The 22,982-nt window shown below is 37.9% G+C and overlaps 1 protein-coding gene across 7 annotated transcripts in view; it reads left to right on the plus strand.

Moving 5' to 3' along the window:
• The first annotated feature begins 982 nt into the window (after nt 1-982).
• TBCE (tubulin folding cofactor E) overlaps nt 983-22,982 on the plus strand; it is a 104,722-nt gene continuing 82,722 nt past the window's right edge. For 4 of the 7 annotated variants that reach the window (XM_077168395.1, XM_077168394.1, XM_077168393.1 and 1 more), the window contains exon 1: nt 2,867-2,960. The gene's annotated coding sequence lies outside the window, so the exon portion shown is untranslated. Of the gene's footprint in view, nt 1,005-2,723; nt 2,961-22,982 lie in introns of those variants that run through there. The other 3 variants (XM_077168398.1, XM_077168401.1, XM_077168399.1) reach the window with 2 other exon arrangements.

Here is a 22,982-nt window from a genome sequence, read left to right on the forward strand (position 1 = left end):
ATACACACTAAAGAAATTAGCACAGTGTTCTAGTTTGCTAGCTGCCGGAATGCAATATACTAGAAACGGAATGGCTTTTAAAAATGGGAATTTAATGAGTTGCTAGTTTACAGATCTAAGGCCGAGAAAATGTCCCAATTAAAACAAGTCTATAGAAATGTCCAATCAAAGGCATCCAGGGAAAGATGCCTTGGTTCAAGGCCGATGAAGTTCAGGGTTTCTCTCTCTAGTGAGAAGGCACATGGCGAACACAGTCAGGGCTTCTCTCTCAGCTGGAAGGGCACATGGCGAATACGGTGTCATCTGCTAGCTTTGTCTCCTGGCTTCCTGTTTTTTGAAGCTCCCCGGGAGCCGTTTTCCTTCTTCATCTCCAAAGGTTGCTGACTGGTGGACTCTCTGCTTTGTGGTGCTGCAGCATTCTCTGCTCTCTCTGAATCTCTCTCTCCAAAATGTTTCCTCTTTTCTAGAGCTTCAGAAACTAATCAAGACCCACTCAAATGGGTGGAGACATGTCATCCCCTAATCCAGTTTAACAACCATTCTTGACTAAATCACATCAACCAGGGAGATGATCTCATTACAGTTTCAAACATACAGTATTGAATAGAGATTATTCTACCTTTATGAAATGGGATTTATATTAAAACATGGCTTTTCTTAGGGGGCATGCTTCCTTTCAAACCAGCACACACAGGCTGCTCAAGAGAGAGATGTGTCCTGGGAAGGGTAGGTTTTGTTAGTTTTATAGGTGCTTGAGCACACAGTAATTTTTTATTTTTGTCTCATGATTGTCAGGTGTTCACATTATTTCAAAATAATTTATTATTGTCTGCACTGGCTGCTTTCCTGTTAAGCACTTATTACATTGTCTTAAAAGAGTTGTTCCTATTGGTCCAATGGGAAACCTGCTGTGCAAGTTTCCCAGCTGGAACTGGTGTTGAGATCATGTCTTAATTGTTCTGGGGACACACAGCACACCACAGGAGGCTACTGCATCAGCCTGGGTGAGTGGTTATGAAAGGTTGCGGAATAGGGATGAGGAAGACTGAATAAATTCAAGGACTGTTTTGGGAGATGAAACCCAGAAAGATTTGATGATTGATTAGAAGTGGAAAAGGTGAGTTTTTTGCCTGGGCTGGCTAGGGGGATGGTAGTGTAACCAACTCATACTGAGAAAACAGGAAGAAGATAGGTGTTTGTGCAGAAAATGTTTACGAAGGACTAGGAAGGTGACAGACGCGGGCTGACCACGTGGTTGATGGTGGCTTCCATTTTGGTGGAATAGTTATGACAGATCTGGGAGTTCATGATTGATTGATGATAAGGAGCTAAAGAACAAAAAAATGGTGTTTGCTGGTCACAGAGGTTGGGGACGGCCAAGTTGGTCCCAGAGATTGCAAATGGAAAGGAGACTGGAGGGCGGACGGAGGCTGAAATGGTGGTACTCCCCTGGTCTGTTACATCCAAACACTACTGAAGCAAGGGACAGAGCCATGGCCTGGTCTTTTTATGTTGGCCTTCTCATTGAGAGAAGAGAGTGTGTTTATGAAGAAAAGGAGGATTTATGTCTTATATAACTGCTGTGGGCTGGCCTGAATTTGGTGGATGCAAATAATTCTCAAAAACTGTAGTCATTCTCTGCCAAAAGGTAATTCAAAACTTTCAAGTTAAAAAATCCCCAGCTCTTTCTCAGGGCACAGGTGTCAGTAAACAATCTACCTTTATTCTGCCCCAGTTTTTGTCTAAAGTAAGGCTAAAGGTGTGCACCATCCTTTATAGCTGCAATGGGTTTGGCCAAAATAGAGAATGATAAAACCCATCATGTAAAGATCATGAGAGACAAACCTGTCATCTGACAAACTTACGCTTATTAACTTGTTGGAATAAGAGAAACCACACACCAGAAGATCTTTGGGGGAGCCTAAAAAAGGAGAAGGCAGGGATATAAAAGGATTTGGGGGAACGGTAGAGTTAAGATTTAAATTAATATTTAAATTAATCAAAGAAAAGGAGGGTACTTTTTTCTTGAAAACTACAAAGTCAAATATGGAAGTTTATATCTAAAAACTCCTTATTTAGAAAAATATCAGGGACCTACATATCTTAGAGCCTGTAGGTAAGGGTAAGATGTTCCATTCTTACTGATATGATTTCAATCAGCAAAGCTTAAGAAAGTTTATCTTGGGGCACATAGTTTCTCAGCCCTATTTTTTTTTTTATTTAATTAAGTTTTTTACAGATTCATAATGTGTTTTACAGATTCCCTATGTGTTAAAGTCCTGCTACTTTAACATCCAGCAGGAAGGCTGTTTTCTTGGAGTGTTATTCAATTTGACCTTGGTTGGGTTGAAGGCCTCTTTCATTTTCATCAACAATAGCATACGCATTGTGTGCTTTAATTGAGTGCCAGTCCCAATTGATCCTCACCACAAATCAGTGAGGTAGTTACTAATTTTTAACAGAGAAACTGAGGCTTAGAAATCAACATGTCTACAGGATTTGCTTTTACATTAGTATTTTTCCATTATTGCAATTTATTTGGTTCTCTCTTACGTTTTAGCTAGCTAACATTTTTTCAGCTTTTCAGGCTGCAAAACTGTTCTTCCTAGGTGGCAGATTCTCAATAAACATGGGACTGAATCTAATACAGGATTCGTAACTCCCTTCCGTGATATCAAGTAAACTGGAACATTCATGTTCACAGGATTGGTCTGCCAGCAGATTTCTGGAGTTGCGGCTTGGGCAGCACAATGGTTTGACGCTGGGTTTAGGTGGTCAGGCCAAGCCTCCTGCTATGAGAACGCCAATTACAATCCACATCAAAATTCTAGGGGCTGTCGCTCATTCCCGCGGAGGTGGGGCTTCCTGAAGAAGTACTTCCGGCCAGAGCCGGAAGCTTTGCTGCGGACCGGCGGTCGTGAGGTGCTGCTTCTTAGACCATCGCGGCCGCCTGCGGGCAGGTAAGTTTGGGAAGGTCTGGAGAGATGAGGGAACCCAGTATTCCTATCGGCCCGTTGTCTGGAATGTCCCCTTGCTGTTCTCTCAGTCCTTTTCCGTTTCCTAGAGATTTACTAGGTTGCCCGGGCGTTGCCTGTTCCCTGCGGCTTTCACTAAGCCTATGCGCTCCGACGCGGACGGGCGTGCCTGAGTGCGGGCCGGGTGACCTGGGTTCCGCGGTGGCCCGACCAGTTTGGCAGCGCCGCCCAGCACTTCATAGAAAAATCTTAGTTAGGAGAAGCCAGACGTGTGTATCTGTTTTTAAGCGCACGGACAATCGGCATGCCACTTTGGTACAGACGTTAAATATTTTTACAAATGGTGAATTTGGTAGCGGGATTAACGACCTTGCTTGGGATCGTCTTAGATGAACATCCCCACCTTTTCCAAATCAGTTAGCATTTGTGAGTGAGGAGAAACAAGGTCAAGAAATAGGTGGAGAATATTTAAAATAAAAATATTACATAGCGATTACTACCAAATGGGTACTGTTCTAAGTATTAAGTTGATGGGCTCCAAATGAGGGTGAGCTATTCCTGTCCCCCATAGAAACAGTCCAGTCAGGAAGACACGATTAACAAATGCCAGCTGTTAAGAGTAATACAGAGGAGGTAGTGATTTAAAATACCAAAGAGATCACTTTTGTGTGCTGACGTTAAATATCAAAAGAGGGTGGGCCAGAGTTCTCGCCTGCCATGTTGGAGACCTGGATTCGATTCCTAGTGCCTGCCCATGTTAAAAAAAAAAATATATATATATATATATATATATGTTTATAATATATATAATATATATATCAAAAGACCTTGGTGGCTGTCCTTTGCTATTTGTCTCATAACTTTTTTCATGTGTTTTAATTTTAACTTTTGTGTACCCTCACATTATATATATAATTGTTGTAAATATATATATATAAATATATATATTTGTTGTAAATATATATAAGTTTTATATATATATATTTTGTAAATGGCATATAGCTGGTTTGTTTTTGTTTTTGTTTTTTAATCCAAGCTGGTAGATTTATTTACATTCATTGCCACTGTCGAGCTATATGTTCAGACTTAAACCTTTGGAATCATAGTTGATTCCTCTCTTTAACACTGCACATCTTATATATCAGCAGATCATGTGGGTTCCACCTTCAAAATCTGTCCAGACTGGGAAGGACTTCTCATCACCTTCGCTTATCCAAGTTACAGCCATCTTTTATCTGGATTATTGCTTTCGCTGCCAAAGTAGTGATTATGCTTTTGTTCTTTTTCATGATTCAGTCTTTTCCCAACACTTCATCTAGAGTGATTCTCCTAAAACATAAATCTCCCTCCTCCCCAAAAATCTTCCAAGGATAAAAGCCAGAGTCTTTACAGTGACCTCCAAGGTCCTGTGTGATCTAGTGCTTCTGTTATCTCTTCTCTTACTACGCTCCCATTTGCCTCCTCCCTATGGCCTCCTCTAGTATCTTCCAACCTCAGGATATTTGCCCCTGTTGTTCCTTTGCCTGGAATACTCGTCCCCCATATACCCACCTTACCTTCCTCATCTTCTTTTGAATATATACCTTCTCAGTGAGGCCTTCCCTGACAACCTTTTTCATACTTATATCCATTGTACTCGCTGTCATTGTTATATGAAAATGCTATGTGATTTATTCTTTTCTCTGGTTTATTAGTTTACCTCCACTAGGATAAAAGATTCATGAGAGCAGGTAGTTTTGTATGTTTTGTTAACTGCTGTACCCTCTGTGCCTAAAACAGTGTCTGACATTTATTAGGCGCTCCATAATATAAATGGTTGCATGACTATAGAAATTTTAATTTGGGCTTTTTCTACCATCTTACACTTTTTACTTTACTACTACCTTTTACATTTATTCTCCTTTCTGGCTCCCCCCATATCCCCCCTTTATTGAATGTTGTTTTTGTTTTCTTTTTCCACTTTTCTCCTTGTAATGGTTTGGTAGATATATTATTCTGTATCCTCTTTCTGTTCTTACAGTGGTTAATCTTTTAATTTTACTATGCACACTTAATTGGGTCTAATCAGAATCCTAACGGTGCAGAACAATGTGTACTTTTTTTCCACCTCTAAGTTGTGATTTTGAAGAGTTTTCTTAGGCATCTCACTAACTTAATTATTTTTGTATGATGAGAATGTTCAAAAATAAAACTATCAAAAAAAGAAACTAGGGTGGGTGATGGTGGCACGGTGGCAGAGTTCTCACTTGCCATGCTGGAGACCTGGGTTCAATTCCCGGTGCCTGCCCATGCAATAAAATAAAATAAAACTAGCAGTTACTATTTCTGGTGGCTTTGATTTTTTTTGTTTGTTTAAGTCTATGTAACATACATTTTAATGGAATATTTATCATGTACTTAGCACTTCAAGGTTTATAAGAGTAAATAAGTGACACTTTTCCTACCTCAGCATCTTGTTGCGAATACACAGGAGAGACCATCAGAAAAGAGTATGAGAAGATATATGATTAAGTGTGAAATGAATATTATCTAGAAAGTGAGGAACTACTAGAAAGAGGAAGCATTACAATTTTCTAGTTATTAGGAATACCTGGAATGATTTTGTGGGACAATGACTGGAAGATTAGGTGGTTTTTGAAAATGTGTAGAGGAAAGGCACAAACTTATTGATTCCTCTGTTACTTTTATTAGTTCTGTTTCATATAGATATGATAAGAATTGTGGGATTGATTAGATTTCTGTCATGGATGTTATACAGAGAAGTAGGTACGGCATTTTCAGATATACTGAAAGCTTTTTGCAGGAGCTACTGAAAATGATATAATCTAATTTAGTACCGAGAGAGCAAAGAAGTAATGTGAGTATGTGGTACAACTTAGACATAGGCTTTGCATTGAATGTTAAGTGAATAAAAAGAACAGCAGACAGGTTTGCTTAAATTGGCCTCAGTAGCTGAAAATTAGTACTTTTGGAGAAATAAAACGCAAAATGACATATTCTGCCTTGAATGCTTAAAGGTATTCCTCATTCTTCATCTGGTCTTTCAACATGTACCTCTAGTCAGAGAAATTCTCTTACATTTCCCTTCCTAAGAAGCTGTTTTACTCCATGCTTGTTTAAAGTAGTCCATTCCTGACAGCTTATTAACCAGGATGTATTTTCCACATGAAGCCGTACTCCCTCAAGCAATTCTTCTTTACCATTCAGCTTGATCTTTGCATTTGTAATTTTAGGTCTTAATTTTCCAACCATTAGTTATCACTTCCAATTAGACTCTTTGTAAGAGCATGTTTTTTACTTTCTGATGTTCTTCGCCATGAAGGTGTTTAAGCACTCACAGCTTGATAGGGAGTGAACTGGGATTACCACCTGCAGCTCCTAAATCTCAGTTAAGTGTTTTTCCTTGTGTTGTTCATTTTTCAATTTGATAGATGTTCAGAACAGCTTCTGTGTATGAGTCGTAATTATCTACTTCAGTCCTCATATAAATTATTTTGGTGTAACTTTGAATAAACATCATGGAAAGACTTAGGAAAGCAAATTTAGAAAGATAAGAAAATCCGTGTTGAAAAATCTTTTTTTTCTAATATTCATTCATGAAGTGCCAGTGTTTTGTTTTCATCTTTTCTGTAGTGAATCAGACATACGTTTTGGATCTGTTGGTGGCTAAAGAATCTAGGAAATGGGGCGGTGCAATGGTGGCTCAGTGGCAGAATTCTCACCTGCCATGCCTGAGACCTGGTACAATTCCCAGAACCTGCCCATGCCAAAAAAAAAAAAAAATTAAGAAATGTGATAATTGGTATTGGAATCCATATCCACTATGAGTGGAAGACTTACAATTAAATTCGCCTGTGTCATCTACTGTTATTCTGAAACTAACTTTTTTTAATTTATGGAATATTTTCTCTCCTCTTAATATAGAACATAATTTATAATCTTAATGGCTAACATTTATTGTCCATTTATTATATATTCACTAATTTAATTCTCACAATAAGTAAGTCCTAATATTATCTACATTTTACAGATAAGGAGACTGAGCCAATGAAAGGTTTAATTATCTAATATCCCCTAGCTAGTATATAGTGGTAGAGGTATAATATCTATCCAGCACATTGGCTGTACACCTGTTTTCTTAGTTACTGTGTTGTATGGCCTCTCAGCATTTATCCATATAATGTCCATATAACATAAGCAGGAGCAAATATTACCTAAGTTCTTATGCATGTTTCAGAATTCTTTCAATTGCAGAAGAAAGAAACTCCACTCAAATTGGCATAAACAAAAGAAGAAATGTAGTGATTCATTTAACTGGTATAATTGAGGGTTTTTGGCATAGCCATATCCCAAGAGTTGAGATGACATTATTAGGAATTTCTGTCTTTTTTTTTTTTCTATCTCACCTCTGCTGGGCCATATTTTCAGGCATGCTTTTCTAGTTGGTGGCAGAGGTACCCTTCAGCTATTCCAGGTTTAAGTGTCCCTTTCATTTTAAGGAAAGAAAGATTTATTCTCAGAGGGTCCATGTCAATACCTAAAAGATTGCCTCTGCTTGGGTTAGATTTTTATACATGCTTTCATTTCATTCATGTATATAGGAAACAAAGGAAACAAGGCAGGGAAGGTGTATTTTCTAAAAGGAGAAAAAGCTGGGCTGAATAAAAAATTTACAGATGTCCTCCATGCTCCCAGTATATTAATCTGAGATAGGGGTGAGAGGCCAGTACAGAATCAACATGAGTAATAAAAGATTTTGCTTATACATTCCTTAAACAAATATTTATTGAATTTCTGCTATTATATGCTCATGGGAATATGCCATGCACATGTATAGTGCGAAGGCTGAAAATAGTTGATAACCGTTTTAACTGTATAGCTGGAACTCTTACACTTTCTTCAGGATGTCTTTCACAGGAAAAGATTATTCTGCTCCTAAAAAAATGGCACAGTTACGAAGAAAGTATTAAAAATTTGAAATAATATTCTGCTCTTGAGATAAGGAAGATGAAAGCACTTTATGATGTGCTGTTCTAGTTTGCTAGCTGCTGGAATGCAATATACCAGAAATGGAATGGCTTTTAAAAAGGGGAATTTAATAAGTTGCTAGTTTATAGTTCTAAGGCTGAGAAAATGTCCCAATTAAAGCAAGTCTATAGAAATGTCCACTCTAAGGCATCCAGGTAAAGATACATTGATTCAAAAAGGTCGATGAAGTTCAGGGTTTCTCTCTCAAGTGGAAAGGCACTTGGTGAACATGGTCAGGGTTTCTCTCTAGGCTGGAAGGGCACATGGCAAGCATGGCATCATCTGCTAGCTTCCTTTTCAGCTCCGTAGGAGGCGTTTTCCTTCTTTATCTCCAGAAGTTGCTGGCCAGTGGACTCTCTGCTTCGTGGTTCTGTAGCATTCTCTGTGTCCTTCTCTGTTGTCTCTGAATCTCCTTCTTTCTCCAAAATGCTTCCTCTTTTTGTAAGATTCCAGTAAGGTAACCAAGACCCACCTAGAATGGATGGAGACACATTTCTACCTAATCCAGCTTAACAACCACTCTTGATTGAGTCACATCTCCAGGGAGATGATCTAATTAAAGTTTCAAACATGCAGTATCAAAAGGGATTAGAAGAAACAGCTGCCTTTACAGAACAGGATTAGGATTAAAACATGGCTTTTCTAGAGTACATATGTCCTTTCAACCTGGCATGTGCTGCATAATTCAATTAATTGCTTTGTTGTTGATGCGGAGATGTAGCACTAAAGTAAAATTTAGTGTCCTCTGATTTTCTTAATTGATTCTTTACGTAGGATAAAGACCTTTTTAGCAGCATGATGAAGCCTGTAAACTCCTTCACAGAATAATGTTTTCAATACAGAAAATAAAATACATAGGATTTCAAAGGAAACCAGTTATGTGAAATTGTTATCAAAATATTTTCAAAAATTTCAATGTGTATTTCTTTATTAACATATTAAGTAACAAGATTGTTGGGGATTTAACTATGTACCCCAGAAAACTGTCCTTAAATATTAGTCTGTTCCTGTGGGTGTAGACCCATTGTAAATAGGATCTCTTGAAAATGTTACTTCAGTTAAGGTATGGTCCAACTGAATCAGGTCAACCTTTAGTCTGGATTATTGAAGTCCTTTATAAACAGAATGAAATTCAGGTTTAAAAAGGAGAAGCTGCTGGGAACAACCAGAAGCTGGAAGTCAGTGGAACCTGGAAGAGAAAGGAGAAAGTACACAGCCATGTGACAGATGCAGGATTGCCAGCCAGCGAAAAGAAACCGACCCTAAAGGAAGCAAGCCTTCTAGCCTCTGAAAATGTCAATTCCTGTCATTAAGCCAACCCATTGTATGGTATTTGTTATAGCAGTTATGAAACTAATACTAAAGATCTAGCAGTACATCTAATAAAAATGCTCATTTTGAAACGGTGATGAATATAAGCTATATTTGAGAGATCTGCAGTAGCTATAATGTGAATTTAAACATATTTGTGATAATGATAACAGACTCACTGGGGCCGTTAATCCATCTTAATTTTTTTTTTTTGCCTTTGTTCATAATATAAGGAAATGCTAAATTTTACTTAGAAGTTAGTGAGAATCTTCAGTCAGAAATACCTTGAGGTATCTCAGGTACTGATACTTCAGGTAAAGAACCCCTTGCCTAGGTTTTGTTCAGGTAATCATACCAGTACCCAGTACCCAAATTCCTGATACAACAAGGTCCATTTCTGCTCCTGTTAGTTCCCCTTTCCAAGGCTCGGAGCCCTACCCCTGAACTCTAGTGATAATTTCCTCCATTAGTTTTTCTCCTCCTTTTCCCTTCTCTTCTCTTTCTGGGACACCCACAACACGTATATTCGTGAGCTTCATATTGTCATTCAGTTCCCTGAGTCCCTGTTCATATTTTTCCATTTTTTCCCCCTATATTTTCTTGTCAGATTTCAGATGTTCCATCCTCCAGTTCACTAATCCTATCTTCTGCCTTTCGAAATCTACCATTGTAGTTTTCCATTGTTTTTTTCATCTCTTCACCTGTGCCTTTCATTCCCATAAGTTCTGTGATTTGTTTTTTCAGACTTTCAATTTCTTCTTTTTTGTTCATTCCTTGTCTTCTTTATATCCCCCCTCAATTCATTGATTTGTTTTTTGATGAGGTTTCCCATGTCTGTTTGTATATTCTTAATTAATTGTTTCAGCTCCTGTATCTCATTTGAATTGTTGGTTTGTTCCTTTGGGCCATATCTTCAATTTTCTTGGTGTGATTTGTTATTTTTTGCTGGCATCTAGACATTTAATTACCTTGATTTGTTTATTCTGGAGATTGCTTTCACTTCTTTTATCTAGGGTTTTCTTGTTGTCTGTTTGTTCTTTGACATTCAGTTCAACTTTTTCTGGACCTCTTTGTTTAACGGAGGAAAATTTTTCAGTTCTTGTTTTCTTGTTTCTTGCCCTGCTTGTATGGTGCCTTTTTCCCCCCACCCTGAGGAGGGTCTACCTGGGTATTATAGACCCCAGCTGTATTTTCCCAGACCAAACTGGCCCCCTATGAGGTGGAAAGATTCACCTGTGTCGGTTTTCCCCGAGGGTGAGACACAGCAGGTTGACAGACTTTCCTGTGAAGTCTCTGGGCTCTGTTTTTCTTACCCTGCCCAGATGTGGTGCTTGTCTGCCTGCAGGTCCCACCAGCATAAGATGATGTGGTACCTTTAACTTTGGCTGGAGGTGTGGTGGAGACAGAGGAGAGGTTGTAGGCTGGTTTTAATGGCTTCAAATTACCAAGCCCTGGTGTCTGAATTCCTTGAGAGAGGGATTCCACCTGAGTTGGGTTTCACCCCTCCCCTGGGGAAGGCACAGGTTCCAGACAAGCCCTCAAAATGAGTTTGTTTCTGCCTATGCCTGGGGCAGTTGCAGCCTGAGAAGTCCTGCTGCTGTATCCAAAGGCAGTCAAGCCTTTGTAGAAACACAGCCGCAAAAACCCGTTTCCTTCTCTTTTTTTCCTTTTTCCTTCAGCCCTGCCCCCTTGGCACCGGGGCAAAAATGAGTGACCTCTGCTTTGACCAAGTTCACCTGAGCTGGGGTCCTATTCTTAGTAGTCAGAATTTGTTAATTAATTCCACGATTGGCATTTGTTTGGGCTCAGCCCCTGCTGCTGGTAAAGTCTCTTTCCTTTCCCCTCTGGGAAGCAGATTGTGGAGGAGAAGTGCTGGCCACCACGGCTTTGCTAACTCACGGTTCTGGGGAGGTTCACAGCCAGTCCAGCTGGTCCAGACTCAAGGGTACGCTGTGTGTCCTGTTACTGATGTGGCCCCAGGAGCTGTTCTGTACTGTTTCTGGTTATTTAGTAGTTGTTTTGGAGGACGAACTAAAATGCGCACATTGCTAAGCCACCATCTTGGTCCCCTCTCTCCGTACCCCTGAACTCTAGTCTCATGACTTACACTGTTTCTTTTATTTTAAGGCAATTTTATTGAGTTATAGTCAAACACTCTACTGTCTATCTGAAATATGTAGTCATTGGCTTACAGTATCATCACATAGTTGTATATTCATCATGATCAATTTTAGAACATTTTCATTATTCCAGAAAAAGAAAACCCAAAATATCTTATCCCCCCCATGATTGACCCCTATTGTTGGTATGAAATATTTGTTACTGTTTAGGAAAGAATATTAAGATATAACTGTTAACTATAGTCTATGGTTTGCAATAGGTACATTTTTTCCTATATCCCCCTCTGTTATTAACTACTTGTAATATTGCTGTATTTGTTCTAGTTCATGAAAAGACTTTTTAATTTTAATAATTAGACATAGTCACTGTCTACCGCAAGATTCACTGTTAGACGTTCTCATGTTTTAACCTCCAGCTTTCCTTCTGGTGACATACATGACTCTAAACTTCCCTTTTCTACCACATTCACCTGCAATTCAGCACTTACACTTTTTCTTTAACCAGGCTTCCTAGATCCAGCCTTTGAGTTTTTGAGAAACACCCGCTTGGACTGTCAACTATGCCCTCTCCAGTTTTTATGAGAGTTATTTGTGTTTTCTTGAATTCCTTGATGCCATTTGTGGACCTTGACCCCCTTTCAGTCTGAATTTCTGGGGGTCATGACTTAACTGAGTTATGTGCTTCTAATAAGCATGTATAATACCTAGGTCATGGTGTGTCTTCTCATTCGTTGTCTTCCTAGGTGATGATCAGCTTCATTCTAAAGTATTAGCTTTTTATAAGAATTGCAGAAAAACTTTCAATAGGAACTAAGATAACATGACAATGACTGGATATTAACTTTTACAAAGAGGGAAAAAATTGCTTGTGAAACTGTGGAATTGGATGCTCTTGAGAAGAGTGCAATAAGGAGAGACACAAACTAGTGAAGAAAATACACTAAAGATTTCTGGAAGTGATACTGTCTCAAAAGTACAGTAACTGAATTTATAGTCTCAAGTGTTTATTCATTCCAGGAAGATCTGGCGATATTCTTAATGCTGCTGAAATTTGTTAGGATAGGCTCATCATTGAAATGGAAATATGTTTTTGTTGAAACAATCTAATAAAGATTTAATCAATAAATAATGTGTATATTGTTATATACTTGTTTGGAGCCCAAGACTGGTTCAGTAGGGTAGAAAGCATGTAAATCACAGTAAAAGGAATAAGAAATAGAAGAGACCTATAGATTGTGCTACAGATTATTTGGTAAAAGGAGAAAAAAGATATTGCTCTCCTATAGAGATTTTATAACTGGCACAATATATTTTTAGCTATCCTAAAATCTCCTGGAAGTCCCGTTCTTTTCAAGAAAACCCAGTATATTTTATATATAATTATTTTTTGACCTTTTAAGTAAGGGACAGCAACGAGAGGAAAGATTACATTGGTTTGATTCTGATCAACCAGAAAAAAAAAAGATGGGTGAATTGTAACAGCCTGAAATATTGTTGGAAAAGAAACTGCCATTTTTGAGATTTTCCCCAGGTAAATGTTGAATATAATCAAGCTGGCAACTTGGGCATTAGGAAGTATACTTTGGAAAATGAGAAATAAATACCATAATCTTAAGATTATATGTTCCAGAATCAACTACAGTGAAAACAGTTGAAGCAAATCAAAGCTCTCTAAAACCTAAATACTAGGGATTAAATTTCAAATTATTTTATTTGAGGAATTATCTAGTTACCTCATAATTAAGACTATATAGAAACAGACTGAGTCTAGATTTAAAAAAAGATTTTTATTGTGGTAACATATAACACAATTTGCCATTGTAATCATTTTTAAGTGTACAATACAGTGGCATTAAATACATTTACAATATTGTGCTATCATACATAGCATCCATTACCAAAACTGTTGTTACTCTAAACAGAAACTATGTATTCCTTAGTAATTTCCCATTCCTCCCTTCCCCCAGCTCCTGGCAACCACAGTTGTTTCTATCTCTGAATTTGTTTATTCTGAGTATTTCATTTAAGTGGAATCCTACAACATTTGTAGGTTTATTTCATTCAACATAAGTTTTTTTTTTTTGCTAGAAAATAAAAGTTCTTATTAGAGAGAGTTTGTTCTGAATATGTCTTTTTTGACAAATGAAATCCTAATATATATGACTTTTTTTCATAGAGTGCATTTATCATCACAATCGACTTTTTCTCTTTTTTGTGAAAAATAACATATATACAAAAAACGATTTTAGGTTTTTATTTCTAGCAGTTCTAAAATACTGGAGGCTAAAAGAAATAACTATATAGTGTTTCAGCAGTCATACTCATTTATTAAATCCTACCTTCTCTGTATAACTCCACCATCACCTTTGATCTTTCTCCCACTCTGTAGGGATATTTGTATGTCCATTCTAACTTTTTTATGTTGGAAGGGGCTATCGATAATATGGGATAGGGGAATGGACTTAGTTGATGTTCTGGAGAGGCTGGCCCCCCTACATTTTGGGACTTACCTGGTCCAGGGACCCATCTAGAAGTTGAAGGTTTCTGGAAGGTTATCCTAGTGCATGAACCCTTTGTAGAATCTTATATAATGCCCTAGCTGTTCTTTAGGATTGGCAGGAATGGTTTTGGTTGGGGTTTGGTAAGTTATGACAGTATATGATGTTTTATATCTTATATTTTCCACAAAGTATTGTATTGGAAATACCTTTCATATCATTAATTCTTCTTGAAAAATATTTTAATGTCCATTTGATATTTATAATTACATTTCCCCTTTGTATGAACGTTTTGCTGTCTTAACTTTTTCACAGTTACGAAAAACATTGTCAAATGGAACCTGTATGCATAATTTTGACCATATATATGTTTTTTTGTATGCTGTATGGCAGGGGTCACATTTCATTGTTTTCTCCATGTGAGTATCCTGTTATTGCAGTTTATGAAACAGGATTTTTTTTGTGTCTCATTTTTTCCCTCTGACAATTAGTTTTGCATTACTTTTACCCTTTTTTTCCTAGTTTTTACTCTTCATTACCTATTTCAGTCTGATCGTGACTAGACTTTTTTTTAACTTTTTTTATTGTATAATATAACATATATACAAAGCAAAGAAATAAAAAAAAAATAATAATAGTTTCCAAAGTACTCTTCAACAAGTAGTTACAGATCCCAGAGTTTGTCATTGGCTACCATATGATCCTCTCATATTTTTACTTCTAGCTGCTCCAGAATATAGGAGGCTAAATACTTTTTTATCATCACAATCAACTTTTTTTCCTTTTTTTAATATATATATATATTTTAATTTTTTATTAATTAAAAAAATATTACAAGATGCACAAACATTCCCAACACATACACTCAGCAATTCAAAATATCATCACATAGTTGCATATTCATCATGATCATTTCCCACACATTTGCATCAATTCAGAAAAAGACATAAAAAGACAGCAGAAAAATAAAACAAAAACAGGAAAAAAAAATTTTACATATCATACCCCTTACCCCTCGCTTTCATTGATCACTAGCATTTCAAACTAAATTTATATTGACATTTGTTCCCCCTATTATTTATTTTTATTCCATATATTCTACTCATCTGTTGACAAGGTAGATAAAAGGAGCATCAGACACAAGGTTTTCACAATCACATAGTCACATTGTGAAAGCTATATCATTATATAATCATCATCAAGAAACATGGCTACTGGAACACAGCTCTACATTTTCAGGCAGTTCCCTCCAGCCTCTCCATTACATCTTTTTTTTTTTTTAATTTGTTTATTAATTAAAAAAATTAAGAACAAACAAACATTAACATAATTCTGTTCTACATGTATATTCAGTAATTCTCAATATCATCACATAGTTGCATATTCATCATTTCTTAGAACATTTGCATCAATTCAGAAACAAAAATAAAAAGACAACAGAAAAAGAAATAAAACAATAACAGAAAAAGAGATTATACATACCATACCCCTTACCCATCACCCTCATTTATCACTAGCATTTCAAACTAAATTCATTTTAACATTTGTTCCCCCTATTATTTATTTTTATTCCATATGTTCTACTCGTTTGTTGACAAGATAGATAAAAAGAGCATCAGACACAAGGTTTTCACAATCTCACAGCCACATTGTGACAGCTATATCATTATTCAATCATCCTTGAGAAACATGGCTACTGGAACACAGCTCTACATTTTCAGACAGTTCCCCCCAGCCTCTCCATTACATCTTTTTTAAAAATTTTTTATTAAAAAAAATTACAAGAAACACAAACATTCCCAACACATACACTCAGCAATTCACAATATCATCACATAGTTGCATATTCATCATCATGATCATTTCTCAGAATATTAGCATCAATTCAGAAAAAGAAGTAAAAAGACAACAGAAAAATATAACAGACAGAAAAAAAAAATTTTACAGGCCATACCCCGTACTGATCCCTTTCATTTATCACTAGCATTTCAAACTAAATCTATTTTAACATTTGTTCCCTCTGTTATTTATTTTTGTTCTATATGTTCCTCTCATTTGTTGACAAGGTAGATAACAGGAGCATCAGACACAAGGTTTTCATAATCACACAGTCACATTGTGAAAGCTATATCATTGTACAATCATCATCAAGAAACGTGGCTACTGGAACACAGCTCTACATTTTCAGGCAGTTCCCTCCAGTCTCTCCATTACATCTTGGATAACAAGATGATATCTACTTAATGCGTAAGATTAACCTCCAGGATAACCTCTCGACTCTGTTTGGAATCTCTTTGTCCCATTTCACTCTTCCCCCTTTTGGTCGAGAAGGTTTTCTCATTCCCTTGATACTGGGTCTCAGCACATTTTAGAGTTTTTCTCAATCCCTTGATGCTGAATCTCAGCTCATTCTGGGATTTCTGTCCCATGCTGCCAGGAAGATTCACACCCCTGGTAGTCATGTCCCACGTAGTGGCTGGAGAGAGAGGCCACATCTAGCAACAAAAGAAGTTCTCTTGGGGGTGACTCTTAGGCTTAATTTTAAGTAGGCTTGACCTATCCTTTGTAGGGTTAAGTTTCATATGAACAAACCCCGAGACTGGGGGCTCAGCCTATACCTTTGGTTGTCCACACTGCTTGTGAGAATATCAAGAATTCAACTTGGGGAAGTTGAGTTTTCCCCCATTCTCACCATTCCCCGAAGGGGACTTTGCAAATACTTTTCCACTCACTGATCAAATCACTCTGAAATTCATCAGGGCATCACCTGGACAAACCAACAAAATCTCATGTCCTATACAAAGTTCCATGTACTTAAGGTGTTCAATCAACTATCTACATAAGTTATATTAGGAGATGCACTAGTCAAAGTATAGATTTGTGCCAAATAAACATTTTTTGCTTTGTCTCACACATTAGTTGAAATTTTAAAATATTAAGTACCATCTATTTTCAGCACACTGCAGTAATGACATTCTTTTGTTCTTCCTCATGCAAAAACATTTTTTAAATTTGTACATCTAGTCACTGTCATTATACACTCTAGGCATTCCTAGATTACACCATCTCAATCTTTATTGTCTATCTTTCTTTGTGATTTCATTTATGCCCCAGCCCTCCTCTGTCATTCTCATATGCAGCTTCATTCAGTGTTTTAACATAATTGTATTACAGTTAGATAATATTGTACTGTCCATTTCTGAGTTTTTCTCTTCAGTCCTGTTGCACAATCTGTATCCCTTCAGCTCCAATTACCCAATATCTTACCCTATTTCTATCTTCTTATGGTCTCTGTTACCAAGGAAATATTCCAAATTTATTTACTAATGTCAGTTCATATCAGTGAGACCATACTGTATTTGTGCTTTTGTTTCTGGCTAATCACACTCAGCATAATATTCTTAAGGTCCATTCATGTTGTTACATACTTCATAACTTAATTCTGTCTTACAGCTGCATAATATTCCATCTTATGTAAATGTCACAGTTTGTTTAGCCAACTGTCTGTTGATGGACATTTTGGCTGTTTCCATCTCTTGGTAGTTGTTAATAATCCTGCTGTAAACATTGGTGTGTAAATGTCCATTTGTGTCCTTGGCCTCGTGTCCTTTGAGTAGAGACAGCATATGTATAGATGGGTCCTGTTTTTTATTCCATTCTGCCAGACTATGTCTTTTGATTGGAGAGTTTAATTGATTAATATTCAGTGTTATTACTGAATGGGTAGTACTTCTACTATTTTGCCTTCTGAATTTTATATATCATATCTAATTTTCCTTCTTTTTACCTTTACTCATAGTCTTCCTTTCTACACTCTTCTCCACACCTCTCTCTTCTGTCTTCGTATCTGTCTCTAGTGTTCCCTTTAGTATTTCTTGCAGTGTTGGTCTCTTGGTCACAAATTCTCTCAGTGATTTTTTTGTCTGAAAATGTTTTAATTTCTCTCTCATTTTTGAAGGACAATTTTGTTGGATATAGAATTCTTGGTTGGCAGTTTTTCTCTTTTAGTAATTTAAATATATTATCCCACTGTCTTCTCACCTCCATGGTTTCTGCTGAGAGATCTGCGCATAGTCTTATTGGGCTTCCCTTGTATGTGATGGATTGCTTTTCTCTTGCTGCTTTCAAGATCTTCTCTTTCTCTTTGACCTCTGACATTCTGATTATTAAATGTCTTGGAGTATGTCTATTTGGATCTATTCTCTTTGGGGTACGCTGTACTTCTTGGATCTGTAATTTTAAGTCTTTCATAAGAGTTGGGAAATTTTCAGTGGTAATTTCCTCTATTAGTTTTTCTCCTCCTTTTCCCTTCTCTTCTTCTGGGATACCCACAACACGTATATTCATGTGCTTCATATTGTCTTTCAATTCCCTGAGTCCCTGCTCCTATTTTTCCATTTTTTCCCCGATAGTTTCTGTTTCTTGACGGATTTCAGATGTTCTGTCCTCCAGTTCAGAAATCCTGTGTTCTGTCTCTCGAAATCTACCACTGTAGGTTTCCATTGTTTTTTTCATCTCTTCTACTGTGTCTTTCATTCCCGTAAGTTCTGTGATTTGTTTTTTCACACTTTCAGTTTCTTCTTTTTGTTCTTTCCTTGCCTTCTTTATATCCTCCCTCAATTCATTGATTTGGTTTTTGATGAGGTTTTCCATGTCTGTTCGTACATTCTGAATTAATTGTTTCAGCTCCTGTATGTCATTTGAATTGTTGGTTTGTCCCTTTGACTGGCCATATCTTCAATTTTCCTAGTGTGATTTCTTATTTTTTGCTGGTGTCTAGGCATTTAATTACCTTAATTAGTTTATTCTGGAGATTGCTTTCACTTCTTTTATCTAGGGTTTTCTTGCTGGATGAATTTGTTGTCTATCTGTTCTTTGACCTTCCGTTCAGCTTTACCTGGACCTTTAGCTTAAGTTTTGTTTAACAGAGGAGAATTTTTCAGTTCTTGTTTTCTTGTTTCTTGCCCTACTTGTGTGGTGCCTTTCCCCCCAACACACTTAGCAGGGTCTATGTAAATATTATAGACCCCAGCCGGATTTTCCCAGACCAAACTGGTCTCCTATCAGGAGGAAAGAGTCACCTGTGTCGGTTTTCCCTGAGGGTGAGACCCAGCAGATTGAAAGACTTTCCTGTGAAGTCTCTGGGCTCTATTTTTCTTATCCTGCACAGTATGTGGCGCTTGTCTGACTGCAGGTCCCACCAGCATAAGATGATGCGGTACCTTTTACTTTGGCAGACTCTCCCTGCTGGGGCCGTGGTGGAGCCAGAGGAGGGGTTGTAGACTGGTTTTAATGGCTTCAAATTACCAAGCCCTGGTGTCTGAATTCCTTGATGGAGGGATTCCACCTGGGTGGGGCTTCACCTCTCCCCTGGCTAAGGCACAAGCTCCGGTTAAGCCACCAAAAGAGCTCACTTCTGCCTATGCCTGGGGCAGTTGCAGCCTGAAAAGTCCTGTCGCTATATCCAGAGGCAGTCAAACCTTTGTAGATACACAGCCACAAAAACCTCTGTTTCCTTCTTTTTTTTTTTTTTTTTTTTTCCGTTTTTCTGTCAGTCCTGCCTCCTTGGCGCTGGGGCAAAAATGAGCAACCTCCGCTTTGATCAGGTTCACCTAAGCTGGGGGCCTATTTTTAGTAGTCAGAATTTGTTAATTAGTTCCACAATTGGCGTTTCATTGTGCCCAGTCCCTGCTGCTGGTAAAGTCCTTTCCTTTCCCCTCTGGGAAGCGACCTCTGGGGGAGGAGTGCTGGCCGCCGCAGCTTTGGGAACTCACGGTTCTGGGGGGTGCTCACAGCAGGTCCAGCTGGTCCACACTGGGGTACGGTGTGTGTCTGGTCACTGTCGTGGCTCCGGGAGCTGTTCTGTACTGTTTCTGGTTATTTAGTAGTTGTTCTGGAGGACGAACTAAAATGCGCACCTTGTTAAGCCGCCATCTTGACCTGGAAGTCTCTCCATTACATCTTGAGTAACAAGATGATATCTACTTGATGTATAAGAATAACCTCCAGGATAATCTCTCGACTCTGTTTGGGATCTCTCAGCCATTGACACTTTGTCTCATTTCCCTCTTCCCCCTTTTGATCGACAAGGTTTTCTCAATCCCTTGATGCTAAGTCTCAGCTCATTCTAGGGTTTTTCTCAATCCCTTGATGCTGAGTCTCTGCTCATTCCAATGTCTCTGTCCCACGTTGCCAGGAAGGTCCACACCCCTGGGAGTCATGTCTCACGTAGAGAGGGGTAGAGTGGTGAGACTGCTCGTTGTGTTGGCTGGAGAGAGGGGCCACATCTGAGCAACAAAAGAGGCTCTCTTGGGGGTGACTCTTAGGCCTAAATTTTAAGTAGACTTGACCTATCCTTTGCGGGTTTAAGTTTCATATGAACAAACCCCAAGACTGGGGGCTCTGCCTATAGCTTTGGTTGTCCACACTGTTTGTGAGAATATCAAGAATTCAACTTGGGGAAGTTGAATTTCTCCCCATTCTCACCAGTGCCCGAAGGGGGCTTTGCAGATACTTTTCCACTCACTGATTTAATCACTCTGGGATTCATCGGGGCATCACTCTGGACAAACCAACAAAATCTCATGTGCTGAGATTCCAGGTACTAATGGCGTTCAATGAAACTATCTACATAAGTTATATTAGAAAATGCACTAGTCAAAATATTAATTTTGTAATAGATAAACTTTTTTAGCTTTAGTCTCACATAGAAGGTGAGATTTTAAAATATTAATTACCATCTATTTTCAGTACCCTGCAATAATGACATTCCTTTGTTCTTCCTCATGCAAAAACATTTTTAAAATTGTACCTTGTACATTTCACTGTTATTATATGCTCTAGGCATTCCTAGATTATACCATCTCAATCTTTAACATCTATCTTTCTGATTTCAATATGTCCCCAGCCCTCCTCCCTCTATCATTCTCATATGCAGCTTCATTCAGTGTTTTAACATAATTATATTACAGTTAGGTAGTATTGTGCTGTCCATTTCTGAGTTTTTGTATCCAGTGCTGTTGCACAGTCTATCCCTTCAGCTCCAGTTACCCAATATCTTACCCTATTTCTATCTCCTGATGGTCTCTGTTACCAAGGAAATATTCCAAGTTTATTCACTAATGTCAGTTCATATCAGTGAGACCATACAGTATTTGTCCTTTAGTTTTTGGTTAGTCTCACTCAGCATAATGTTCTCAAGGTCCATCCGTGTTTTACATAATTCATAAGTTTATTCTGTCTTAAAGCTGCATAATATTCCATCGTATGTGTATACCACAGTTTGTTTAGCCACTGTTCTGTTGATGGACATTTTGGCTGTTTCCATCTCCTTGCAGTTGTAAATAATGCTTCTGTAAACATTGGTGTGCAAGTGTCCGTTTGAGTTTTTGCCCTTAATTCCTTTGAGTAGATTCCCAGCAATGGTATTGCTGGGTCGTATGGCAATTCTATATTCAGCTTTTTGAGGAACCGCCAAACTGCCTTCCACAGTGGTTGCACCATTTGACATTCCCACCAACAGTGGATAAGTGTGCCTCTTTCTCCGCATCCTCTCCAGCACTTGTCATTTTCTGTTTTGTTGATAATGGCCATTCTGGTGGGTGTGAGATGATATCTCATTGTGGTTTTGATTTGCATTTCTCTAATGGCCAGGGACATTGAGCATCTCTTCATGTGTCTTTTGGCCATTTGTATTTCCTCCTCTGAGAGGTGTCTATTCAAGTCTTTTTCCCATTTTGTAATTGGGTTGGCTGTCTTTTGTTGTTGAGCTGAACAATCTCTTTATAAATTCTGGATACTAGACCTTTATCTGATATGTCATTTCCAAATATTGATTCCCATTGTGTAGGCTGTCTTTCTACTTTCTTGATGAAGTTCTTTGATGCACAAAAGTGTTTAATTTTGAGGAGTTCCCATTTATTTATTTCCTTCTTCAGTGCTTCAAGGGACATTTTTAATTGTCATACTTAGTGCTGCTTTACTGGCATCAGGGCAAGGATGCCACTTAATTGACAAACCCTATTTTGTTCTAGTTCTTAACTATCAGTAAAATCCATTCCTTCTGATCTAACTGCCCCTGGATTGTAAACTTCTAGTTCAGGATTCATACACATGTAGTTTACTATGTCAGACCTAGCACAGTAGCAAGTATGTAGTAAGGTGCTCAGTGAATATATATTAAATAAATGAATGGGCCACTGCTTTGGTTTAATCTCCTTGTTTACTCCTGGATTACAGCAATATTTTTCTAATTGTTTCCTCTGTTTTTGACTTCCACTCAATGTATTCTTGATACTATCACTTAGAATGATATATCTAAAAATCATTTTTTTAACTTCTAAACATTTTAGTACGTATTTCTAAAAGGTAAGGGCTCTAAAAATACCAGTATCTCTGCTAGAAGTTTAATATTCTTAAATATCATCAGTAATCCAGTGTTCAAAATTTTCAATTTTCTTATAATTCTTTCTCTTCTCCCACTTCTTCATTGTTGTCATTGTTGTTATCATTCATTTTTTTTGGATTAGGATGCAAATAAAGTCCATACAGTACAATGGATTGCTTAAATCATCTTTCTCTGTCTCTTTTTCTCATTTATTTATTGAAGGTACTGGTATACATATTGTTCTAGTTTGCTAGCTGCCAGAATGCAATATACCAAGGGTGGGATGGCTTTTAAAAAAAGGGGAATTTAATGAGTTGCCAGTCTACAGTTCTAAGGCTGAGAAAATGTCCCAATCAAAACAAGTCTATAGAAATGTCCAATCAAAGGCATCCAGGGAAAGATACCTTGGCTCAAGAAGGCCAGTGAAGTTCACAGTTTCTTTCTCAAGTGGAAGGGCACATGGCAAACACAGTCAGAGTTTCTCTCTCAGCTGGAAGGGCATGTGGCGAACACAGTGTCATCTGCTAGCTTTTTCTCCTGGCTTCTGGTTTCACAAAGCTCCCCGAGAGGCATTTTCCTTCTTCATCTCCAAAGGTCTCTGGCTCGTGGACTCTGCTTCCTGGTGCTGCAGCATTCTCTACTCTCGCCGAATCTCCTTCATTCT

This window comes from Tamandua tetradactyla, chromosome 7, assembly GCF_023851605.1.
Source record: "Tamandua tetradactyla isolate mTamTet1 chromosome 7, mTamTet1.pri, whole genome shotgun sequence".
Taxonomy (NCBI): Eukaryota; Metazoa; Chordata; class Mammalia; order Pilosa; family Myrmecophagidae; genus Tamandua; species Tamandua tetradactyla.